General features: G+C 41.4%; 1 protein-coding gene across 4 annotated transcripts in view; it reads right to left on the bottom strand.

Moving 5' to 3' along the window:
- GRID1 (glutamate ionotropic receptor delta type subunit 1) overlaps positions 1 to 27,964 on the bottom strand; it is a 1,795,826-nt gene that overhangs the window by 1,379,736 nt on the left and 388,126 nt on the right. The window lies entirely within an intron of this gene.

Genomic DNA, 27,964 nt, shown 5'->3' with positions numbered 1-27,964 from the left:
CAATAAACAAAAGGAGTGAGGGCCCTGCTCACAAGCTTCCAATCTGTAAGGAAAGAGGGTTGACAGAACAGGTAAAAAATTATTGTTGTGTATTGTTCAGCTATCATCACAAAATGTAGGCATATACAATTGATGCTGTATGAACCAACCATAAGCCAATGTCTGAATAAGTAAAGATACAAAATGCTATTGAAGGCATGGAGGTAGTGGTAGGGAAACGATAGAAGAGACCAGAGTTTGAGGAAAATTTAGGAATGATGAGCAGGGAATAGTTTGATTAGGTAGGTGTGGTGATATGCCCTGTCTAAAGAAATATGGTTTTAGAGCCCAATTAAAAGTGTGGACACTTAAAGGTAATCAGATTGTCTAGAGTATTGCATTCCACAGAACTCTCACAACATGAGAGAAGTCTTGTAAACGGGATTGGAAGATACAAATTATAATAGTCAGTATGTGGAAAATGCCATGTGCTCCTTTTTCACTTCCATCTCAGCTGATACTACTAAAACCACTTCTTCTACCATTACTAACTTATTAGCCAATTGATTAATGTCCTCCACCTCCTCTGCCCCATCTTTCTAAGTCCAAACATTCACTGTTTATCTCGTCCATTACATCAGCTGGAAGAAATTGTGTGAAATATCTTTCTTAGCACCAAGAGTGCTTAGGAGGCTATGATCAGAAAAGACAGAGATGTCATTGATGGAACTGGAAGTCTGAAAAACTAACCACTGCAGTGATGGTGGAAGAAGAATTATCCGAAAACTGACTCCAACTAAATGTGTCAATGTAAAGGGTAATGTCATCCTGCAGTGACAGACATTTTTCTTTTACAATACATGTATTATTACACTAGAATTAATTTTTTCACTGATTTGAATCATGATTCCCACTTTTTAGGTACATAGTACACCAATAAAGACAATAGTGGAAACAGGCTGAAGTACTGATATGTGAATATGCGTGAAATTTGACTGACAAAAAAAGTGTGCAAACAGTAAGTTGTTTGTGACATACATAGTTGTGGAAGCAGACAGACAGTTTGCTGTCTTTTTTTAATTTTTTTTCTATTTTTTATTTTAAATTAGCTTTTTTTCCCTATTCTCCATTTTTCCCCAAAAGGACCAACCAAAATAGGATAGGTACTTTCCCAAAAACAGGAAGTTTGACAAGTTGCAGTGAGTGTGGCATGCACATATTTTAATTTTGACTCAGAAAACAGGTGTCCAAAATATTAGCAGTCTGTCACAGGCGCACTCTGTGAGGCAGCCACAAGGTTAAATATTTTTATTTCTTCCAGCAAAATTGGTGGTCTGCTTGTGGAAGAATACAAAAAAAGTGCAATAGAAATGCAGCACAAATATAATCACTCTAAACAAACACCGCCAGTTCTCTGTCTATCAACTCTCATCTTCACACAATTTTCACAATCTTCTTCACACAATTATTTTCTTCACTGCTTCAATTTTGTCGCTGTTTTATGACTTTCTCTCCATAGTTCTATGGCTAGTTCACCACAAAATAGCTGCTACATTCCCTGCTTTTGCTTTTATGCTTGCTATGATAGTCATTCTGATAGTCTGTTCTATATCATTTGATGTACTGTATTATTCAGACTATTTTATGCACCGGACCATAAGATGCATCCCAAATTTTGTGAAGGAAAATAGGAAAAAAAGTTTTATGTGAAAAAGGGTGTGCGTCTTATAGTCCGAATTTAGTCAGAAGTTGGTGGCGGTGGCACGGGGTCACAGGAGCAGGGTCGCTGCTGCAAGAAGCCAGCAGAAGGCAGGAGTGGGGCAATGCAATGCGCCCTGGGGTTAGGAAGAGGAGGTGTGCCGATGGTGTGAGGCAGGAGCCATTTATCTCCCATTGCTGGGCTTCAGGAAAATGTTGGTGGAGTGAGGCAGGAGTGGAGTTCATGAAAATGGCGCCAGAGGTGGCACATGCACAGATTGAAACAACGGCTTGCCATTGAGCTGAGATCTAAATCTGCACATGTCCTGCCATCATTTTCCAAAAGCTACCACTGGGAAAAAATACCTCCTGCCTGACATCACGTGGACACATCCCTCCTCCAGGTGCAGAAACCACAGCATCACCCCATTCTTGCTGCTGGCTGATTCCTGCAGCAGCGACCCTGCCTCCTGTGACATCGCTCCACCACTGCCCCCCATGGTAAGCTTCATTTGCACTACAAGATGGACCCTCATTTTCCTTCCAAATTTGGTGGAAAAAAGTGCATCTTACAGTCCAAAGAATATGGTAATTGCTGCAGAACATTTTGGGGTTGAGCCTGAGGTTTTTTGCACCTTCATTGGCTGACGCAATGTTCTTTAAAGTGTAAATTGCCAGCTGCTATTTTTTTTTGGCAAATCAAGCAAAATGATTTGCAAATTGTTTTAATTCATTGAGTAATGTAAATTCCTTAAAATTCAATGCAAAGTTGATTCACTTGGAATAAAACCGAACATCTCTAAAGAAATGTAACAACAATTTGGTCCCTTCAGTTTAGGGGCAAGATCAAGATATTTGTGTAATATCAGATTTTGGAGCGCTGTTTTGCTCGCAGCATGTGCATGCTTTTTTGTATTCTGATAAATAGGACAGCTGTAAAAATGTTTGCTACAAACTGTCACATTCGGATTTACCCTTACAGATTGCTGGGTCGACTGAAGGTCATTTTAATTTTCATAATGCTGGAGACTATGCTAAAATATAATCTTCACATATTGGATAAAAAATAGCAAATAAGTCAAAGTATAATATAAATATAAATGTTCCCCGTCATACACAAGATTATGAGAATATTAGCTACAGAGTGACTTGTAAAAAATGCTCTCCATCAACAGCCATAATCATTTACCTTGTCACTAAGTTTTTGACAATGTGATCAATAATGTAGATGAAGAAGACTGATTATTATCTGTTACATTTGCTGTATATAAATCCTCCCGTGATGAAGATCTAGCTTTTCTAGGGTGAAACTATTCCCAGAGGCAAAACCTTGCATTATACAACACATAGATAGTCATTTTGTCTGCTCTGGGCTAAACAATTCAACACTACTACACAGTAATTTTTTTCCCAGTCAAATAATGGAAAATCCTCCCACTTATCATCTCGACTACACTTCATTCAGACCTGGAGGTGTCCGCCAATTGTTGATTATTTACAGATAAGGCAAATTATTTCACCGTTTTTCACCATGTGATTTAAGTTGTTATATATTGTGGTCTAGAAAATCGCCTCTAAACTATTGGGGTCACAGGGTAATGGAATACCACAAACAGACAATAAGAAAAAATAAGGTGAAAAAGCCTTAGACAATCTAAGAATTCTCAGCAGTAACAGTCTGTTTGCTAAGAAACAGAATTCAGAAGTCGTTGACCTGCTTCGTGACACACTTGAAATTAGAAGAAAATCACATTGTTACTGAAATCTCTGGATATTCTACAATGGCGATCGATGCGTTTGCAGTGTTGGGACAAAATCCGTGTATGTGTGTATGAGATCTGCTTCATTGGTGCATAAATTCCAGATATTTGAACATATTTGAGTATAACTGAAATATTAATTTTATCCAGATATAAATAAAATGACCAGATAATGTAATTATTTTATTATATAGCTTCATATAGCTCTTCTATTTTGAGTGCAGCATTGACATTTTTGCAGAAGTTTGTGTTTCTAGCTGTCTTGGAATTATTGATGTCACATTAAAAATTAAAACCCACAACTTCTACTGCTCATATCAGAGAGGATGCTGGCTTATAAGACATTTCCCCATTTCTTATAGCAAATGTTCTGCTACAAAACCTCTACAGGTTTGAATTCTGGTGATTGAGTCAACACTTTAGCACATTGCTTCTTCAGCAAGTCATATTTTGCACAGTTTAGATGCTTTTTGATCACCATGTTGTTTCCCAATGAACTTTGCGTTCATCCAGCACTGATCATGGCAAAACATTGCAGTGTAAAAAGGCTTGCATTCTAATTAATTATTCTTTGCACTTAACTTACCAACACCGCATCATTTCATAAGTATAGTTTTACTTTAAAAAACACACGAGAGTAAGATGTGCCTAATTTATTAGGAGGCAAACATCTCTTAATAAATTAAGTGCACCTCTTGCTTTGTCTGCACCATTACCCCCACTCGGCATATGACGTAAACCTACATTATGTTGTGTCCATTCCTTTAATACGGGCTCACAAGCTGAGCCTGCATTTTTCCCTTCACATAACGGCTGATTTAATCAGCCATAATGTGCTTCTAACAGCTGCGAGGGAAGTGGAGCTCTGCCCAAGGCCGTTAAGCTTTTACATCCTGCTGTCATCTGACAGCGGCATTTAACATACTCAGACATGGGTGCGCGTTGTTCCACGTCCTGGTATTCATAGGAGATTGTGGTTTTAGCTATACATAGCACAAGCGATAGGATGATCACAGCTTCAAGTGCCCTAAGGGGATGATTTAATCCAGTAAAAAGGGAATTTAAAAAAAAAAAAGTATAAAATACATAAAAGTTTAAATCACCCCCTTTTGTCCCATTATAATAAAACAATAGAAAGAATACACAGTTTTGGTATCACTGCATTAAAACCTGGTGTCAGGTTCTCTTTAAGTATTCTTTATTCACTCTTGTGCAATACAACACATAATGGGAGCTTAAAATTGAACTTTAATCTGACAAGAACTAGACCTATGCAAATATATGTCTCCATATTTTGTCAAAAACAGGCAGAGGAAAAAATACCAATCAATGTTTTCACAAATGGAATATATATTTTCTGCAAATATCACAGTCCATACATTCATATAAAACCTTGGAACAACAGTCAAGGGCTTCACAAATATAGCTTTGCACCACTGCTTCTTCGCAGTATTGTGAAGCACTGTATACAGTATATCTACTTGTTAGGGTGCTTTCACATTGCGTTCTGTGTCCTCATCTCCGACCGAGTCTTAGTGTCCACCAACTGTAGGTGTTCACTCCTGAAAAAAGTGCACGGAAGAGCTCATGTTCGCTGTGCTGTCACCATTGCAGTCTAAGGATCGTCAGCGCATGCGTACGGACCCCGTTTTGCAGGGGACTTAGAACGTATGCCCTGACGGGCACACAGAATGAACACTAGGGTGACCGCAAAAAATCAATGTCGGAATTTTGTCCGTCTGGACCCCACAAAACGATTCCCCTTTCCAGATATTGAGAGAGCCAAAATTTGAGCTCGATCAAACGACGTTAACCCGTGCCGCTCGTCGCTCAAAGTTTGACTATTTTTCTCATTACGCCGTTTAGCGATCAAGTTAATTCTTTTTTTAGATTTGTAGATTGGGCGATTCTGAATGCGGCAATGCCAAATATGTGTATGTTTGATTTTTTATTGTTTTATTTTTAATGGGGTGAATGGGGGGTGATTTGAGCTTTTGTTTTTTCTATTTTTTAAATATTTTTAAAAACATCTTTTTTAACTTTTGGCATGCTTCAATAGTCTCCATGAGAGACTAGAAGCTGCCACAATCCGATTGGCTCTGCTACATTCAGGCGATGATCAGATTGCCTGCATATAGCAGAATTGCCCACTTACTCTGAGCGCCGACCACAGTGCGGCGCTCATAGCATACCGGCAGTGACAACCATAGAAGTCTGCTGGAGACAACTGGCTGTCATGGCAACCCATCCGTGACGGGGTCACCGATGGGCAGGATTTCTGACGCGTTTGCCAGAAACGCATGTTAAATACCACTTTCAGAGATTGACAGCGGCATTTAACTAGTTACCAGCTGTGGGTGGATCGCGATTTCACCCGTGGCTGTTAGAGGCACATGTCAGCTGTTCAAAACAGCTGACATTTGCCGGAAAAGATGTGGGCTCACCGCCGGAACTGAAATCAAAGGGAGAGAGTCCGACATCGGCGTTCTTTTATGCCCGATGTCAGCAAGGGGTTAAGAGTAGTACTTAGACTGCCTTGGCTGTCTGTTACACTTTTTCTTATCATTAATTCACTATATGTAGTTCAACCCAAGTGTTTTTCATATGCACAGTGCACTGCCTCTCTGAAATATTATAATAAATAACTATAAAACTGCATTAATGGAATTGCACTCACTGGGCGCTGGTATAGCTCTGGTAGCACATCACTATGTGTATACAATTTAAGCCGGTGTGTCATAGCAATGGCTTTTTTTTTACAGATTTGTACTTGAGTAACATAGTACCATTATTCCTAATTGGCAGCTGGAAAAAGGAATAAATCAAGGAGTGAATGTCTTTTGAATCCTGCAGTATAAGGAATACTGTTGCATCAAGTACCTTCCAGAAGGAAAAGCTTATGGCCATTCACTGTTTTCCACTATATGGTAATGCTTTATTGTCACACGTCGATGTCTGATCACAAACAATACCAAAGCACTGCTGAAATACATAGATAAGCAACAAAATTGACAGTGCATAGGGCTAGAAAATAGATATATATAATATAGATTCAATTTAATGAAAATCCAAATAATCATCGCTGCGTGTGGCAGCGAGAGACCAGCAATCAGCGACGCTGGACACTGGTTTCTAATGTGAACAGTTGGTATCTAGGAGCCGGACAGCTCTTACTTACCCGCTGTTTACCTTACAAACCAGCGTGCACGCTGGTTTCTAGGATAAACAGGGGGGTATCTAAGAGCCGCGTGCCTCTTAGATACCCGCTGTTTACATTGGAAACCAGCATGCACGCTGGTTTCCAATGTAAACAGCAGGTAACCAAGAGCCGCGCGGCTCTTAGATACCCGCTGTTTACATAGGAAACCAGCTTGCTCGCTGGTCCTGATCGCTGGAGAGGCTGTCTGTGACAGCTCACCAGAGATCAGCCTAGCAATGTCCCAGCGCTCCCATCCATGTCGGATCGTTGGAGGGATCACTGGGACATCGTTATGTGTAACGGGGCCTTTACAGACACCTCTCCATTAGTAATCCATGGGCTTGATGGCAGCTGACAATACAAAGGAGACATCAACCCCACAAATATGAACCCCACCTGCCACCACTACAAGACAAGTGGGAATAGCCGGGCAAAGTGCCAGAATTGGTGAATCTAATCCATGTGCCTTTTCTGGGCAGCTGTGGACTGCTGTTTTAGGTTGGGGAGGTCAATATTCATGGCCCCTTACCAGCCTGAGAATACCAACCCTCAGCTGTCTGCTTTTGCAAGGCTGTTTGTCAAAAATGGGGGGGACCTCATGCCATTTTTTAAAATTACTTATTTAAATAATTGAAAAATATGGCGTGAGAACCTTTCTGTTCTTGTTAGCCACCCTTGCTGAAGCTGACAGCTGAGGGTTGCAGCCCACAGCTGTGAGTTTTGACTGTCTGGTTATCAAAAACACAGGGGTAACATATTCAGGTTTTTTTAATTATTTATTTACAGCGCAGGAGCAGCAAATGAAGAATACGAGTGAGCACTATGGAAGAAAACATCGCATAGCACTCGGCCCAGTGTTAGGGTAAGTTCACACTGGGTGTTTTTGCTGCTTTTTTATGCTGATTTTCAGCTTTGTTTTACAGTACCAGCAAAGCCTGTGAGATTTTAGAAATCTCATTCACACACATTTTTTTTTTTTGGTCATCTGGATTTTATGCTTTGCAGATTATTTTTTTATATAGAGCATGTGACTTCTTTCAGCTTTTTTTCAGCATTTTTGCAGCGTTTTTCATCCATTGACTTGAATGGATGGTGAAAAAATGCTGCAAATGTGCAGGTTGACTTTTCTTGTAGTGTATGTGCTGCAGAAACGTCAAGGACAGCAGGATGTGACCTCACAGTCAGCTCCGCTACATCTAGATGGCAGGCTGTATGATGCGTCCATACAGCCTGTCATCCAGAAGAGAGAACCCGAACCCCATTCACTTGAATGGGGGGCCCGACAGTACACTTTTTGATGCGCTGTCATATGCATGACAGAGTGGCAACACCGCTTCTGATCAGTGGTGAAACAATCTCTGCCGGTCAGAGAGCCGCGGTCAGAGAACGCTCAGCTGTGACCAGAGGTATTCAGTTTACCTCCAGTGAATGGTGTCAGCTGATGGGATAACTGCTCCCATCATCCGACACCTGTTGCCAGTAATAACAGTGAGAGCAGGAGCAGATGATGGGATATTCATCAGCCGCTCCAGCGCTGTAAATAAATTATTTAAAAAAAAACTGCTTGGGTTCCTCCCTATTTTTGACAACCAGGCAAAACTCACAGCAGGGGGCTGCAACCCTCAGCTGTCTGCATTATCAAGGTTAGTTATCAAGAATAGGGGGGTCCCCAAGCTGTTTTTTAAATTAATGAAATAATTTTAAAAATAGTGTGGGGTCCCCCCCATTTTTGACAACCAGCCTTGCTAAAGCTGAGATCTGGGGGCTGGTATTCTCAAGTTGGTAAGGAGCCATGGATATTGCCTTCCCCAGTCTAAAAATAACAGCTCGCAGCTGCCCAGGAAAAGTACATCTATTAGATGCACCAATTCTGGCACTTTGCCTGGCTCCTCCCAGTTGCCCTGTAGTGGGGTTCATATTTGTGGGGTTGATGTCACCTTTGTATTGTCGTGACAACAAGCCCAGAGGTTAGTAGTAATGGAGAGGTGTCAATAGGACGCCCCCATTACTAACCCCATAGTAACATTGTATAAAAACACATGTAGGTCAAAACACGTAGCCTCTGTAACATCTTCCTCTGGTTGGTTATAAGGAGAGTTTCATTATATGTCATTTTAACAATTTATAATAAAGAAGAATTTTTGCGCAGCTGGAGCTAATCTTCTTTTCCATTTCCTGACGTTGGTCTGCACGGAGCTCCGTGAATCTGCAAGAGTTTACTGGTGAGCTGTTTTTTTTTTCCTTTTCTTTATAAAAACACACAGCAAGAATAAAGTTCTTTATTTGAAAAAACTACACAGACTCCTTTAATAGTCTAATTAAACCACACTTACAACCTTGCCTAATTCCACTGAATTGCCTGCCTTTCTTTTATCTATCTATGTAATATATATACATAATATATATATATGTATATATACATACATATATACACACACATGGTCAAGATTGTTGGTCCCCCTCATTTAATGACAGGAAAACCCACAATGGTCACAGAAATTACTTGAATCTGACAAAACTAATAAATCAAAAATCTATGAAAATGATCAAATGAAAGTCAGACATTGCTTTTCAACCATGCTTCCACAGAAGAATTAAAAAAAATAAAACTCATGAAATAGGCCAGGACAGAAATGATGAAACCTCTGAAAATAATGTGACAAAAGGGACATGTTAAATTATGGTGTGTCCACTACAGTTACACATATTATTCAGAAATATAAGCTCCATAGGACTGTAGCCAACCTCCCTGGATGTGGCCACAGGAGGAAAATTGATGACAAATCAAAGAGATGGATAATACAAATGGTAACAAAAGAGCCCAGAAAAACTTCTAAACATCATAGAATCATAGAAAGGTAGAGTTGGAAGGGCCCTCCTGGGTCATATGGTCAAACCCCCTGCTCAAAGCAGGATTAAAGGTGAACTTCAAGCTCAAGGAACATCAGTGTCAGATCGGACCATCTGTCATTGCATGATCCAAAGTGGACTTCATGGAAGATGACCAAGGAGGACACCATTGTTGAAATAAAATCATAAAAAAGCAAGACTGGAATTCGCCAAACTACATGTTGACAAGCCACAAAGCTTCTGGGAGAATTTCCTATGGACAGATGAGACAAAAATGGAACTTTTTGGCAATGCACATCAGCTCTATGTTAACAGATGGAAAAATGACACATCAAGAAAAGAACACTGTCCCTACTGTGACACATGGAGGAGGCCCTGTTATGTTCTGGGGCAGCTTTGCTGCATCTGGCACAGGATATCTAGAATCTGTACAGGATACATTGAAATCTCAAGTCTATCAAGGGATTCTAGAGAGAAATGTGCTGCCCAGTGTCAGAAAGCTTGGTCTCAGTCGCAGGGCATGTGTCTTGCACCAGGAAAATGACTCAAAACACACAGCTAAAAACACCCAAGAATGGCAAAGAGGAAAACATTGGACCATTCTGAAGTGGCCATCTATGAGCCCTGACCTAAATCCTATTGTCCTTCTTTGGAAAGAGCTGAAACATGCTGTCTGGAAAAGGCACCCTTCACACACAAGACAACTAGAGCAGTTTTCTCTTGAGGAGTTGGCAAAAATAACTGTTGAGAAGTGCAGAAGTCTCATTGACAGTTACAGGAATCTTGTAATACAGTGATTGCCTCAAAAGGTTGTGCAACAAAATGTTAAGTTAAAGCTACAATCATTTCTGTCCATTTTGTCTTTTGTAGGTTTTGCATCATTTCTGTCCAGGCCTATTTCTTGAGTTTTATTTTTTTTTTTAATTTCTGGAAGCATGGTTGAAAAGCAATGTCTGACTTTCATTTGTTCATTTTCATAGATTTTTTATTTATTATTACTTTTGTCAGATTCACATTATTTCTGTGACCATTTGGGATTTTCCTGTCATTAAACGAGGGGTACCAACAATTTCGACATAGTGTGAATGCATGTGTCACTGACATCTACACATCTATGTATTCTATGTGTATATACAGTATCTATTCTATCTATTCTATTCTAACATGTCCTGCTGTGATTTTACTGAACGCGGCACATGAATTGCTGAGTTTTATTCTTTTACCAACTTTTTTGGATTTTAAGAAAAATGCTCGTGTTACCGATCACGGATCCAAATGTAACATATTTGTGCCGAATTTATGTTTTTCCGAACACATTCGCTCGTCTCTATTCATCACTACTGGGAAAAGAAAAAAACGCATCACTTTTTATAAAGAAGATTCGTTCACGTGACAACCCCTTTAAAGCAAGTTTTCGGTCCTTTTCTCTATTTTAACATTAAAACAACCATGTACACTATTTGTCAGCTTTAAATGCTGTTCTTCCTTTTTATGATCATTCCATGAAAAGGATGTTTTTACCAATACATGAAATATCGGCAACATATTCAACTATTGTACGTTGCACTGTGGGTTGGCATTCTGTAATGTAATATCAAAGTGTTAGGCTAATAATAGTTCTCAACCGCATCATCTGACTCTTTCCATATGTGCGTTTGTCATGCGTGAGCGCTATTCAATGTACTTTTTTCTTGCATTAATTCTGCTGCCCACACAGATCTTTACACACTGCAGTTACACATATTCTTATGTTCACGATTAGGCTAAATTGAAGAAAACTTAATGTTTGCAAAGTTATGTGAAGTTTTCCATAAGTGTCATTTCTGTATACTAAATACTAAATGTAAATGGCTAAACCCAAGCATTTAAAAAGGAGAAGGTATCTTTGACCTAATATTTATGCTACATTATCTGTATCTATTAATTTTGTTTCATAAAATAGATAAATATAAGAAAGCAGAAGAATAGGTTCAGTACACACAGTGCTGTGTTTGTTGTCTTAGGAAAATGTATGACAGTATATTTTATATAACCTTTTGGGGGGGGCTGCATTATTTGTGTATAAAGATCATGCTGTAGATTGGAATTTTGCAGTTTATACATCATGAAGGACGTAGCATGTTTTTAGAAAGGCATTGCGTTGCATTTGAGTGCTTGAAAAGGTCTAAACTCATTATTCAGCTTTGAATGGACACAACCTGAGGATACGGTTATTATATCATTTGATGAAATATATCATTGTGGACATAAGGGCTATAAAACTCAAAGTGATTTCTCCCCAGTAAATAAATGCTGGAATCGAATTTAATAAAGAGGCATACAAAAGAATACATTAAAGAAAATGGATTAAAATGGTTTAAACACTCAAGTATTCCAGAAAAGAGACCACCGATGATACGGTCTGTAAAGGTACTGTCACACTTAGCAATGTACCAGCGATCCCGACCAGCGATAAGATGCTGTCAGGATCGCTGGTACATCACTTAGTGGTCGCTAGTGAGCTGCCACACAGGCAGATCTCACCAGCGACATCGCTGGGGACGGGGATCGCTACTTACCTGTCACACCAGGCGATCCTGCGTCCTCCCGCCCGGCTCCACGCTCGTCGCTCGTCTCTCCACAGGAAGCGCCGCAGGAAGCTGACGACGAGAAACAGTCCAGGACGTTCTCGCGCGATCAGCGATAACCAGCGGGGGAGCGGGTTGTAGGTAAGTATCACACACAGCGATATCGCTAGCAATATCGCTATAACGTCACAAGTTATAGCGATATTGCTAGCAATATCGCTTAGTGTGACAGTACCTTAATGCAAAATCATGACTAAATTCCTAAAAACAAGTGAACCAAAAGACCACATCTATAATATACTGTGGCTTGCCAATGTATTCACTCCCCTTGACTTTTTTTGTGTTTTGCTGCCTCACAACCTGGAATTTCATTGCTTATTTATAGTCTCAAATTGTACATGTATCTGCTACAAATTACATAAGAAAGCTCAAATATTTTATTTTTTTATTGGATTCTGTAATAAAGGCATGAGGAATCATGATTCATAACAATGAGATATTTTTCCCTAGTCAGACAATTCTTAAGGAGAGTCCAATGTCTCTCAGCGGTGTGCACAGGGCCTACAGTGATCTGCAAAACTATTCAACCCCTTGGCATTTTTCATGTTTTCCTATCTCACAGCCTGGAATATCACTGTTTTCTTTGAGGATTCGCATCAGTTCATGTAAAGAACATGCCTATAGCTGTGAACATTTGGACAACAAATATAACAAAATAACTGAAAATTTCAGTATGCACAATTATTCACCACTAAAGCACATGTGTCAAACTCTGACCCGCGAGCTGATAACATTTGGCCCGCGAGGAAGGCAGCCCTCCCACCCCCATGCTGCAGTCTGAAGGAGCTGCGTCAAAGACAAGCAAGTGCAGTGTGCAGAGTGAATATAATGTAAAGGGGCCTTTACACATAGCGATATCGCTAGCAATATTGCTAAAGTGTCACCAATTTTGTGACGCAGCAGGGATATCGCTAGCGATATCGCTGTGTGATACTTACCTCCGACCGGCTCCCCCGCTGTCTGTCGCTGGTCGCGCGAGATTGTGCAGCTCCATTTCTCATCAGGCGCTTCCTGCTGGGTTTCCTGCTGGCGCCGGTGAGCGACGCGTGGACGCGGGCAGGAGGACGTCAGGGTCGCCGCGTCTGAAAGGTAAGTAACGACCGCTGCTGCGTCGCTACATTGCTGTGAGATCTGCCTGTGTGGCAGCTTATTAGTGACCATTTAGTGATGCACCAGCGATCCTGACCGGGTCGTATCATTGTCGGGATCGCTGGTGCATCGCTAAATGTAAAGGGGCCTTTACTTTCCGGCACGTCTTCAGACCACCCACTGCACAGTGGAATCAGAGAAGAGAAGTCCCAGAATGTGACCAGACAAGAGTGGCTTCTGTGTAAGGATTAATAAGACCTTTCCTCTGTATGTAGTAAATCCCCACATGACCCAGCTTGTACTCACGACTACTCTGCCATTCAGAAACACAGCAGGGATTCCTCACATGTACCGCTCTCCTGGGCTGAACATTACAGTACTGTAGATTTGCTTAAATTTTCATTGTATACCACTTGATTTTACTTTTACGAAATTCTTGAGACTTTTGATGTCAGTCTTGTTAAATTGCTAGTGTGCTTAAGTTTTACTTGTTTTCTTCAAAATCCAAAATTTAAAAGGCACAAGAGATAGACACCCAGCATTAGCCCCGCCTCCCCCTCCTCCTCTCTCCTATACACACGTCCTTGCCACATCTTGCCACTGGAATTGTTGCCCATTCCTCAATGGAAAACTGCTCCAGCTCCTTCAAGTTAGCTGGTTTCGGCTGGTGAACAGATGATCCATTGGATTAAAGTCTGAACTTTGACTAGGCCACTCCAAAGCATTTACATATTTTGCCCAAAACCATTCATTTGTTGGTTTAGCAGTATTCTTTGGGTCATTGTCTTGTTGCAAGGTGAACCACCTTCCCAGTCTCAATTCTCATTAACATACTGAAACAGGTTTAGCTCAAGAATATCCCTGTATTTTGCACCATCCATCTTCACCTTGACTCAGACCATTTTCCCTGTTCCTGCTGCTGAAAAACATCTCCACAGAATGATTCTGCCACCACAATGTTTCACTGTGGTGATGATGTTCTTGCAGTGATAAGTATTGCTGCTTTTGCACCATAGTGTTTACCTTGGTGGTCAAAAAGTTAGATTGCAGTCTCATCTTACCACCACATGTTCCTCCATATATTTGGGGAATCTCCCACATGTCTTTTGGCAAACTGAAAATGAGCCATTTATTTTTTTGTGTGTAAGTAAAGGACTTTTTACACCCATAATGGCTACTTCTATGGAATGTTCAGCTTATTGTAATCGCATGAACAGATACTCCAGTCTCCACTTGGGAACTCTGCAGCTCCTTCATTGTAACCTTTGGTCTCTGTGCTGGCTCTTTGTTTAATGCACTCTTTGCCTGGGCTGAGTTTTGGTGGGCAGCCCCCTCTTGGCAGGTATGTTATAGTACCATGTTCTTTCCATTTGATGATAATGGATTTGATGGGGCTCTAGAGGATCATCAGAAATTGGGAAATTTTTTATAACCCAACGCTGACTTGTACTCCTCAAAAACTTTGTCCCTGACTTGTTTGCCAATCTCCTTGGTCTTCATGATATGGTTTGATTAGTGGTGGCTATAGCTTAATAGTGTTGCAGCCTCTGTGGCCTTTTAGAAAAGGTATGTATATACTGTCAGACCATGTGACACTTAGATTACACACAGGTGGACTTACTTTGACTAAACATGTGACTTAGGAAGGTACTTGCTTGCCTGATAAATTTTTAGGGGTTTAATACTAAAAGGGTGAATACATGTTCACATGTCAATTTACAGTTATTTGATACCATACATTTAATTCATGCCTGTATTTTTCTCACCTCACTTTACCAACTTAGACTATTTAAGGCTGATGCTTCACACACCATTTGATTTAAAAAAATATTTAAATACAGGTTGCAATGTAACAAAATAGGTAAAAAGCTAAGGGGGTGAATACTATTGCAAGCCACTGTAATAGTAAAAACTATGATACCTTGAGCAGTAATGGAGCTATGTCTTGGTGCTCTGAGTACTATGCTAGTAGGAAATCCTGAGTACAGTGAGTCTTTAAATTGGAACCATGAAATAATGCAAGAATACACTAAATTGGGACTCTAAAAGTTTACAATTCCAGATAGGATGAGAAGAAAACTGGACATGGTACTAGATTTGAGGGAAAACTCTTGTAATTAGCTTTATTTTTGCAGAGCATCTTGAAGCTATAAATTATATGAGGTATTGGCTAAAAGACGGATGGAATTTAAAAGCCCTTATACACATCAGAGTAAAGTCTGCCATACACACCCATTGACATGGGACCGGACATCTTTCTCATAGGCAAGGGGTTCTCAGGACTCAGCTCTAACTGGATATAAGGATTGGAAATTTTAAATTTAAACTCCTGATATATTTTTTCTCCTATTCAGATAAGCTGTTACCAGAGGTGTGGACTAGGGAACCCTGACTATGAGATGAGGTTTAGCTGATGAAGAACAGCTGATATATCTGATGCATTTGGATACCTTAACAATCTTTGCTTCCTTTTTAGGCTCATGATATTAAAATCAAGTTCTGATAAAGTGGTAGAAATAAAAGAGTACTGTATATTGTAGAGTTGAATAACTTACTAGAGCAAAACAAGATTAGTAGATATTAAAATGACCTGTGGACATGCTGAATTTCAGCCTTGAACTTTTTGTTCCCATGAAAGATAAGCCATCAAAACAGCTTACTCCCTTTGGTCTCGAGTACACACGATTAATGCATGCTTTGCTGAACCAAATGTTCAATTGTATGAGGGTAAAGGTACTGTCACACTTAGCGATGCACCAGCGATCCCGACCAGCGATATGACGTGTTCAGGATCGCTGGTGCATCGCTAAGTGGTCGCTAGTGAGCTGCTACACAGGCAGGTCTCACCAGCGACATAGCAGGGGTTGGGGGTCGCTACTTACCTGTCAGACGAGGCGATCCTGACGTCCTCCCGCCTGCGTCCACATGTCACTCGTCGGCGCCACAGGAAGCCCAGCAGGAAGCTGACGACGAGAAATGGTCCAGGACGTTCTCGCGTGATAAGTGATAACCAGCGGGGGAGCCGGTCGGAGGTAAGTATCAGACATAGCGATATCGCTAGCAATATCGCTATAACGTCACAAAAACCAGTGACGTTATAGCAATATTGCTAGCGATATCGCTTAGTGTGACAGGCCTTTAAGATAGAACACACGGCCAGCAGCAATCCAAGGTCATGGAATTTCATATCAGCAAAAAACTAGACTTTTTCTTTACTAGAGTTTTGAGTGTCTAATTGTTATCGCTGCACTTGGAATGCAAAATCTTATTTAGGGTTAGAACAAAAACAGTTTAACTCATCTCCAAAACAATCACTGTTAAAATCTTCCATTATTGCTAAGACATGATGTGTGATACAGTTTTAGCTTCTCTGAATGTAGAGGTCACGAACTGTGACTCCATATTTAGCTATTACCATCAAGCAAATGGCACAATTATTATTATGGGGTCCCTGTAATATATTGACTTAGCAGATTCTCCAGAGTGATCAAGAGAAACCCTAATTAAGTGTCATGCATTGCTACCATATGACATTGTTTGCCATGTTATTCTGATATAGGAACCAGTTACTTTACTGGAATGCAGAGGTGCACGAAAATTTGTAACCCTTTAGAATTTTCAACATTTCTGCATAAAATTGACCTAAAATCATTGAAGTTGTTTTGAAAAAATGTGATGAAAATGGCTACCATCACATATTTCAAGCTGCAACCCATACTAATCTCGTATCAGGATGGGTTGCTGCCAGAAATTAAAAACTGAGTGAATTTCAGTATCGTGAACAATTATTGATCTGCTCTCAGCTAGGCTGTGACAGTTGTAGAAAAAACTTCTCACTGACTAAGCACAACTGGCTATTTTTTACCTGCTACAATCCTCATCCATGCATAATTGTAATCCTGGTCTGACTTAGACTGATAGCTTTACGCAGGGCATGGAAACTGACTTAGCATGAAGGAGGACTGTTGTAACCTGGTGTGCTCAGTTAAACAAGGATTTTAATTCTCTCCTATGATGTACAATACAAAATAATATTGTGGTACCATGTTAGCCAGAAAAATCGATGTAAATACTTAATAGGTATTCAAGATGTGATACCTTTATTGGCTAACCAGAGAAATCATATTTGCAAGCTTTCAGGGCTCAGAAGGCCCCTTCATCAGGCTAATTACAAGTGAATTAAAGAGAAGAGACGGCTCTTCTTAACGATTCACAAGTAATGTAGCCTGATGAAGGGGCCTTCTGAGCCCTGAAAGCTTGCAAATATAATTTCTCTGGTTAGCCAATAAAGTTATCACTCCCTGAATGCCTTTCCCATTTTTTTGGGGACCTAAGTATTTACATCAATTCTCTCCTATAAAAGTTTCACTCCGCAGATGAGAGTAGATCATGTATGTTTATTCACGATGTTGCTCCCCATCTTGACAGATGAGACACATATCTCAAGCAATATTTCTTCAGGATTCAATCTGTTCTGACATATGTCTAGAATGAGTTGCAGTTTCAAATATGTGACAATGGCCATTTTAGTTACAATCTTGCAAAATCCCTTTAAACACAAGGGGGAGGACGAATCCAAAACACAACTAATGGTCATAATAAAATTGCTTTATTAAAGTGGTAAGGCAAGGCACAAATGTAACATGCTATTGAGCCATAAAATCAAAAGCAGCAGATAGGGATACAGAGGCCCATGTTGACAATACTGCACTTAAAAGTACTCATAAATACATGGCCAAAGTATATACCACACAGTATAGCAGAAGCTTAACAGCTGATATCACCTAATATAATGCCAATAATATACTAATAGGTGGCCAAGCTGAATGGCAGTGAATCCAGGCAGCAGTCAAAAATGCATATTCATGTGGACAATCTATATTACCTGAACACAATGCCAGATGGCAAACAAGGGGTCCCTGTGTCCGCCCCAACGCGCGTTTCGGAACACCTTCGTCAGGGGGCCCCCTGCTGCCTTGTTTCACTGCCATTCAGCTTGGCTACTGTCATGATCCAGGATGGGCTTTGTCTTTGGCCCATCCTGGTCAGACAGGGGTTAATTGTTTCTGCCTCTCTCTGGCAGAGGGCGGCTATTTAATGCTCACTTGACCTAGGTCTGGTGTCAGTTATACTCCTGCCCTCGGCTGAGTTAGTTGACCTCGTGTGTACGTGTGCCTTGTGCCTGATATCTTGCTTGCTTGTTTGGTTTTGATCCGGTTCTGTCCCTGTTACGAGTTCTGCCTGTCCCTCTTGTACTGCGCTACCTCTCTGTGTATGACCCTCTGCCTGTGACTTGACTATTCTCTGATCGTCCCTCTGGTACCGCACAGCCCTCTCCATGTACGAACCCTCGCTTGTCTGACTTGCATTTTCCTTTTATCTCCAGAAAAGTTATCTGTACACCACTTTGGGAGTCATTGACACCAAGACCAAATAATTCTTGACAAAACAATTTGCTATAACACCTGTTTTTTATATACTACCAAAAATACATAAGAACCTGGATAACCCGCCTGGACGACCGATTGTTGCCTCCACAGAATCCATCCTGTCCCCTATCTCACAATTTCTTGAAAAAATCTTGACTCCATTAATCAGACAAGCAACATCATTTCTATTGGATACTGGTGAATTTCTGGACCTTATACATAATCATGGTCCAATCCCAAAAGAGGCCCTATTAGTTACATTTGATGTAAAGGACCTGTACACTTCAATTCCTTATCAGAATGGCATTGAATCTGTACGGAGGCTATAGGATGTGTCCAACTTTAGTACTGATAAAATTAATTTCATTTGTGATCTATTTTTCATTCTTTTAACACAGAATTTCTTTCTGTTTGAGGACAGATACTATCTTCAGATCAAGGGTACAGCAATGGGCTCGAACGCAGCCCCGCCGTATGCAAATTGCTATATGGCTCAATACGAGGATAGAACACTATACCCGGATAACCTCTTCCGCTCACATTGTGTGATGTGGAAGAGGTATATCGACGATATTTTCTGTATTTGGAATGGTTCCCTGGCCACACTCAATACGTTCTACCAGTATTTTAAAACATCCTGGCCTGGTCTAGATTTCACAATGTCACATAGTATTGACAAAATGGACTTTTTGGACACCCTTATTATCAAAGACGACATGGGTAATCTATCCACAGACCTATACGTAAAACCCACCGATCGAAATAGCCTCCCACATTACACTAGCTTTCATCGTACAAAAATGAAGAATTCCATACCAAAAACACAATTGACCAGAGTGAATAGAATTGTGTCTAATTAGACTACGAAAGAGAAACGCATGCAAGAAATGTAAGCTAAATTTGTAGAGAGGGGTTATCCCCAACATACATTGGCCCTCTCCACTACATCTAACACTTCCAATATCAGAACAAGGGATCGCAACCCTTTTGTCCATGAATACCACCCCTTAGCCTACCGAAGTATAGTATATGCTGCCACTGGCATCTCCTCAACTCAGCTCACCCTAATATCAAAGAGTTCAAGGAACCGTTCCTTCCATGTTTTAGAAGACCACGCAATTTTAGGGACCTTCTCGTGAAGGCTGACGTTGGACCATCCCGTCCAGCACTGAATCAACGTTTTTTGCAGAATCCAAAATATGGCACATTCCCATGCTTGCAATGCACCTAGTGCAACAATGTGTTAAAAGGCAGTTCTTTTTTTCACCCACAAACTGGTAAAAGGTATGATATAAAGGGATATTTCACATGCAACACTTCATACGTGATATATTTGATTAAGTGTCCTTGTGGTTTGATTTACGTGGGTGAAACGACCCAACCGATCAAGGACCGTATTTCAAAACATAAGTCCACGATTAGATGTAAGAACCTTTTACTGCCAGTACCTCATCACTTTGTCACAGTGGGCCATACTATAGCCCAATTAAGATATCAAGTAATTGAGCAGGTGAATGTGCCACGCAGAGGAGGTAATCGCATTAATTTTCTAAAAAAAAGTGAGGCTTTTTGGATTCATGAGCTCCAGACATTGATCCCTAAAGGGTTAAATAGGGATTATGACATCCAATCATTTCTGTTTTGAATTATCAAGAGATATATGATGTGATGCTGTATATTTCTAATTACTTGCTCTTCACTGAACCACCACATCCCCAAAGTGTAATATAGAGCCGTCTGGATTATTCACAGCCGTTCTAACATGCACAGAATTCACCACTATTAACAAGATATGCTGTTTTTTCCCCTTTCAAGAACGTTAGTATGGGGAAACTTTTCTCTGCTACACAGGACACTTCCTGTTAGTGGAATGCTCACAGCACTTCTGGAATGCTCAGTGACATCATCACTGAGACCTCCCACTCCCTTCTCCTGCCTGGGGATTGCATTAGGAGTGCACAGCAATGTCATTTCCGATCTCATACTTCCTTTTCTGCCGCCATCTTGGCCCCTATTTATAGAAGCAGCAGGCAATGGAAAGGGCTTCTCTGATTCGTGGTGGATGCCGTGTCATTGCCCTACATGCTGCATACTGATCGGACAGGTAAGCACTTCACTCCTACCACTCCCCCACCGCTTTAGGACACTCTGCCTCATTGCTCTGTCTGCTAACAAGGAGCATTCTCCATTTTGATTCCACAGACTCTGCAAAGCTTTGCCTTTTGTCCCTACTCCCGGGGGGTATGTACTCTTTAACTCCTCCTGTCACCTCTCACAATGTACTATAGTTAATGGCATACAATAGGAGATTTTTATCTCTCACCACACAGGACCACTTACCTTTTGGCTCTCCCTCTTTTGAGCATTATGCAAATGACAGCAGTACAATACATAGGTATGTTTACTCTGCATTTAATGAATGATTCATCCTATTGGTAATATTATCTTGTTTTTTTGGGCTCTTTTTGAAATATAATCATGTATGTGCTACTAATGTCTGATATGTTACGGACATCATCTGCAACCTTCTTTGTGTCCCAGATACTCTGATTATTGTATATACTTATGTTATTTTGATTATTTCAATTATTATTTTTTGCAGTACTGTGATGAAGGTCAATGTGACCGAAACGTCTATACTGTATGTACTGTATATTAAAAATCACTTTTTCACTGGAAATCATATATACTGAGTGTGCCAAGTTTCTATATTCATATGATTACGGACTAGGATCCTACTTGTTGCAAAACCACTTTATAGCTGTGCTAAACGGTTTTGTGTTATATGTAGTGTTGAGCATTCCGATACCGCAAGTATCGGGTATCGGCCGATACTTGCTGTATCGGAATTCCGATACCGACTTCCGATATTTTTTCAATATCGGAAGTCGGCATCGGAATCGGAAGTTCAAAGTTGATTGACAGCCTGACGTCATCATGATGCGCGGTGTGTGCGCATCATGATGCGCCGTCATTTCGGGCCTTCCGGGGGTCTCTGCCGGCCTGCCGGGGGGCTGTGCCGGCCTGCCGGGGGGCTGTGTGGACTGCCCGGGGTCTGTACCGGCCTGCCGGGGGGCTGTGCCGGCCTGCCGGTGGTCTGTGCACCCTGTGGGGGTCTGTACCGGCCTGCCGGGGGGCTGTGCCGGCCTGCCGGTGGTCTGTGCACCCTGTGGGGGTCTGTACCGGCCTGCCGGGGGGCTGTGCCGGCCTGCCGGGGGGCTGTGCTGATGTCCGGGGGTCTGTGCAAGCATCGTCCGATGGGACTACAAGTCCCATCTGGCGATGCCTGCTACCATGACAGTGATTGACACATTAGCCAATGATGGGACAGTAGTAGTCCCATCATCCGGCTAATGTGTTAAATGTTAAAAAAAAAAAAAAAAAAAAAATACTACATACATACTACATGCTACATACATACTACATACATACTACATACATACTACATACATACCACATATATACTACATACATACTACATGCTACATATATACTACATGCATGCTACATACATACTACATACATACCACATATATACTACATACATACTACATGCTACATATATACTACATGCATGCTACATACATACTACATGCTACATACATACTACATATATACTACATACATACTACATACATACTACATGCATGCTACATACATACTACATGCTACATATATACTACATGCATGCTACATACTACATGCTACATATATACTACATGCATGCTACATACATACTACATGCTACATACATACTACATATATACTACATACATACTACATACATACTACATGCATGCTACATACATACTACATGCTACATACATACTACATATATACTACATGCATGCTACATACATACTACATGCTACATACATACTACATATATACTACATACATACTACATACATACTACATGCATGCTACATACATACTACATGCTACATACATACTACATATATACTACATGCATGCTACATACATACTACATGCTACATACATACTACATATATACTACATACATACTACATACATACTACATGCATGCTACATACATACTACATGCTACATACATACTACATATATACTACATGCATGCTACATACATACTACATGCTACATACATACTACATATATACTACATGCATGCTACATACATACTGCATGCTACATGCATGCTACATACATACTACATACATACTACATGCTACATACATACCACATATATACTACATACATACTACATACAATACATTCATACAATACATACATAGACATACAGTACATATAACATAGAGTAACATACTTACCAATACTTGTCACATTGTTCCCCGAAGCCATTGTCTTTTTCGGAATAAATATTAACATAACAAACCACAAAAATACTCACCCACGATCCGAAGCAGTCCACGAGTGTGTCCCACGACGATCTTGGGTAGAGAACTGCAGCATCAGTTGTTGCTGCCGTTCTCTACGGGCTGCAGGAATCCAATGACGGAAGGTAGGTATCCTTCCGCACTGTATTCCTCCGCCACTTAAAAAAAAAAAGTCCCTAGTCTCACTTTATGCCATTGCTGCGTGGGAATTTCCCACACAGCAATGGCATAAAGTGAGACTAGGGACTTTTTTTTTAAGTGGCGGAGGAATACAGTGCGGAAGGATACCTACCTTCCGTCATTGGATTCCTGCAGCCCGTAGAGAACGGCAGCAACAACTGATGCTGCAGTTCTCTACCCAAGATCGTCGTGGGACACACTCGTGGACTGCTTCGGATCGTGGGTGAGTATTTTTGTGGTTTGTTATGTTAATATTTATTCCGAAAAAGACAATGGCTTCGGGGAACAATGTGACAAGTATTGGTAAGTATGTTACTCTATGTTATATGTACTGTATGTCTATGTATGTATTGTATGAATGTATTGTATGTAGTATGTATGTAGTATATATGTGGTATGTATGTAGCATGTAGTATGTATGTAGTATGTATGTAGCATGCATGTAGCATGCAGTATGTATGTAGCATGCATGTAGTATATATGTAGTATGTATGTAGCATGTAGTATGTATGTAGCATGCATGTAGTATATATGTAGTATGTATGTAGCATGTAGTATATATGTAGTATGTATGTAGCATGTAGTATGTATGTAGCATGCATGTAGTATGTATGTAGTATGTATGTAGTATATATGTAGTATGTATGTAGCATGTAGTATGTATGTAGCATGCATGTAGTATATATGTAGTATGTATGTAGCATGTAGTATGTATGTAGCATGCATGTAGTATGTATGTAGTATGTATGTAGTATATATGTAGTATGTATGTAGCATGTAGTATGTATGTAGCATGCATGTAGTATATATGTAGTATGTATGTAGCATGCATGTAGTATGTATGTAGTATATATGTAGTATGTATGTAGCATGTAGTATGTATGTAGCATGCATGTAGTATATATGTAGCATGTAGTATGTATGTAGCATGCATGTAGTATGTATGTAGTATGTATGTAGTATATATGTAGTATGTATGTAGCATGTAGTATGTATGTAGCATGCATGTAGTATGTATGTAGCATGTAGTATGTATGTAGCATGCATGTAGTATATATGTAGTATGTATGTAGTATGTAGTATGTATGTAGCATATATGTAGTATGTAGCATGTAGTATATATGTAGTATGTATGTAGCATGTAGTATGTATGTAGCATATATGTAGTATGTATGTAGTATGTATGTAGCATGCATGTAGTATGTATGTAGCATATATGTAGTATGTATGTAGCATGTAGTATATATGTAGTATGAATGTAGCATGTATGTAGTATGCATGTTGCATGCATGTAGTATATATGTAGTATGTATGTTGCATGTAGTATGTATGTAGTATGTATGTTGCATGTAGTATGAATGTAGCATGTATGTAGTATGCATGTTGTATGTATGTAGCATGTAATTTTTTTTTTTTTTTTTTTACATTCAACACATTAGCCGGATGATGGGACTACTACTGTCCCATCATTGGCTAATGTGTCAATCACTGTCATGGTAGCAGGCATCGCCCGATGGGACTTGTAGTCCCATCGGACGATGCCTGCACAGACCCCCGGAGCCTGCACAGCCCCCCGGCAGGCCGGCACAGCCCACCGGAGCCTGCACAGCCCCCCTGGCAGGCCGGCACAGCCCCCCGGCAGGCCGGCACAGACCACCGGAGCCTGCACAGCCCCCCGGCAGGCCGGCACAGACCACCGGAGCCTGCACAGACCCCCTGGCAGGCCGGCACAGCCCCCCGAAAGGCCCGTACAGACCCCAGAGAGGCTGTACAAGGGAAAAACAGGATTTTTCTTATTTCGATACCGGAAGTCCCATAGACTTGAATGGGACTTCCGGTATCGGAATCGGCAATACCGATACTTTTTTTTAAGATCGGCCGATCCATTCCGATCCGATACTTTGAAGTATCGGACGGTATCGCTCAACTCTAGTTATAAGTAAAAAATCGGTGACGCTTTAGCAATATCGCTAGCGATATCGCTATTGTCACATCGCCGTCAGACACAGGGAATGCTGCTCATGCCTCGGTCACTGGGATGTGCCAGACTGTCACGTCACCATCAGATACAGGGACTGGTGTTCCTGCCTCAGCCACTGGGAGGCCCCGGACTGTCACATCGCCGTCAGATACAGGGACTGCTGTTCCAGTCTCAACCACTGGGAGGTGCTGGGCGGTCATGTCACCGTCTGACTCGGGGATGGCTGTTCCTGCCTCGGCCAATAGGAGGTGCCGTGGTTTCCCCGTAGGTGGTGGTGACAGAGAAGGGGCTCCTGCGCAGTCATCTGGTGGGCGCAGGCTCCGCTCCTCTGTCAGTCATGAAAGGGTTGGTGCATCACCATCTGGCCTGGTCCTAGTGGCAGTCCAAATGACATCATCAGACTGTGTACCTGTGAGGGATAGCCTGATCCTTCAAATACCTTGGGGCCTGTCTTGCAGTCCACTGTCATGCCATGCTCACCAGGGGGCGGGACCTCGGTCCCGACGTCATCTCTTCCAGATCTGCGGTCACTCCGGGGGTCCCGTCGGGTGCGCACGCGCAGCTCTCGTCCCCGGGTCTCCTCCTACATGTCACGTTTGCGCTTGCGCGCTCCTGTCAGTGCTGTATAGGGCTCGGTCCTCTCTATGGTAATGGAGGACCTGACCCGGAACCTGTAATGGTCATGTGCTTTCTGGCTAGGTCCTGACCCGGAACCAGTAGTAGTCATGTGCTATATCAGATGACCTCCCCCTAGGGGAGGTGCCTGATTATTGTTGTGCTTCCTGGCTTGGTCTGCCGTGTCCCTGCCTGGCTGTGTGCTGTATTCAGGTCCTCTGCTTTGTACTTGGTTGTGCCTCCTGGCACACGCTCTGACCCTGTGCTCTGTTTCGTACTTGGTTGTGCCTCCTGGCACATGCTCTGACCCTGTACTCTGTCTCATACTCGGTTGTGCCCTCTGGCACACACCCTGCTCCTGTACTCTGTTACACCTCCTGGCACACCTGCTGCCTGACTCAGTGCTCTAACGTGCACCTTGCACAAATCCTGCTTCACTCACACCCGGACGAACGTAGCCTCTGTATACCACGTGCTGCCGTGTCCACGCTTTACACGTTCCTGCAGACACACTCACCCACTCGTGTCTCCTGTGAGCCGGCCGCCTGGTGCCAGCAGTCGTGGTGCCTCACCCCCTGGGGCTTGCCCCTGACACTCCCTGTATAGGGGTTGATCTTCACTAGGTCAGCTCGCCCTGGGAGGGTTGGTGTCACGACCCAGAGGGTCCACTCCAGGAGTCGTCACATCCACCAGATGTAGTCTTGGTTTCCCCAGTGTGCTAGTTTGTTATTTGCTATCTTTGATTCTGACCTTTGCCTCGATTTCTGACTCTGCTCCTGCTGACGATTTTGTACCTCTGCCGCCCTCCTGGTTTACGACTCTGACCTTGGCCTGGTTTTTGATGCCGCGACTGCATAACGATTTTGTACCTCTGCCTCCCTCCCAGTTTATGACTCTGACCTTGGCCTGGATTTGACTCTGCTACTGTCTGCCGTTTTTGTACCTCTGCTGCCCGCCTAGTTTAGACTTGGATTCCTGACTACGCTTTTGGTCCCTTTTTTTAACCCCTTTCTGGCGACCGTCCTGCTCTGGTCCACTGCTCTTATTCAGACAGCTACCTCCTGGGCTCTGCTGTAAATCCAGATCCCTGTATAGGGGTAAAGGGTATCGGGGTTGCTCAGGGTGCTGTCTTACTGCAGCCCAGACTTGCAGACGGACAACACAGTTATGTGTAAAGGGCCCTTTACTTTATGTCTTCCCGCAATATTTCCATAGGATTAAGATCAGGAGATTGACTTAATCCTTCTTGACCATGCTTCTTTAACCATTCTTTTGTAGAACAAGGTGTTATCTTTGTACATGATCCATGTTCTCATGATATTAGGCTGAAGGACAGATATCTTTACATTATCCTTCAGAATTTGCTAATAAAATTCAGACTTAATTGTTTCATCAATGACAGCAAGCTGTCCCGGCCCAGAGGCAGCAAACCCTGCCCAAACCATCACTGTAATTTATAGATGGTATGAGGATTTTATACTGTAATGCAGTGTTTTTTTTACTCCATATATAACGCTTCTCATTTAAACCAAAAAGCTCTATTTTGCTCTCATCAATCCAAAAAGCATTGCTCCAACAATAACTTCCTTAATTGTTCAGGTGGTCTTCAGCAAATTGTAAATGAATAGCAGTGTTCTTTTTGAAGAGTAGCAGCTTTTTACATTAAAATAATGCCATAAACACCATTGTTGTTCATCATTCTCCTGATGGTGGTCCCATAAACATTAACATAAGCCAAATTGAGATAGACGCTTTATTTCTTAGTGGTTACTTTTTGCTGTGACCTTTTGGAGTACTCCATGCTCTTAGAGAGATCAAGCAATTTTGGAGAGGGTAATATTGGTCTTGAAATTATTTTGCTTCATTTGCAAACAATCTATCTGACTATGAATTTTTGAAGTCCAAACTCTTTATCGATGGTTTTGTAAACTTTTCCAAACTGATAAGCATCAACAACTCTTCTTCTGATATCCTCAGAAAGCTATTTTCTTTGAGACATGATATACTTCCACAAACATTAATTGTGAAGATCACACTTTGATAGATGCCTGTTCTTTAAATAAAATAAGTCACCTACTCACATCCAGTTGCCATCCAATTGACTGAAAACGTTTTACCTTCAAATTATCTGCTAATCCTAAAGGTTCACATACTTTTTCCACTTGCCAACATGTGATATTG

Source organism: Dendrobates tinctorius, unplaced genomic scaffold (genome assembly GCF_039654945.1).
Source record: "Dendrobates tinctorius isolate UK_male_01 unplaced genomic scaffold, ASM3965494v1 ptg000040l, whole genome shotgun sequence".
NCBI lineage: Eukaryota > Metazoa > Chordata > Amphibia > Anura > Dendrobatidae > Dendrobates > Dendrobates tinctorius.
Note: the sequence above shows the minus strand (reverse complement) of the source record. Positions and strands in the feature narration are given on the sequence as shown.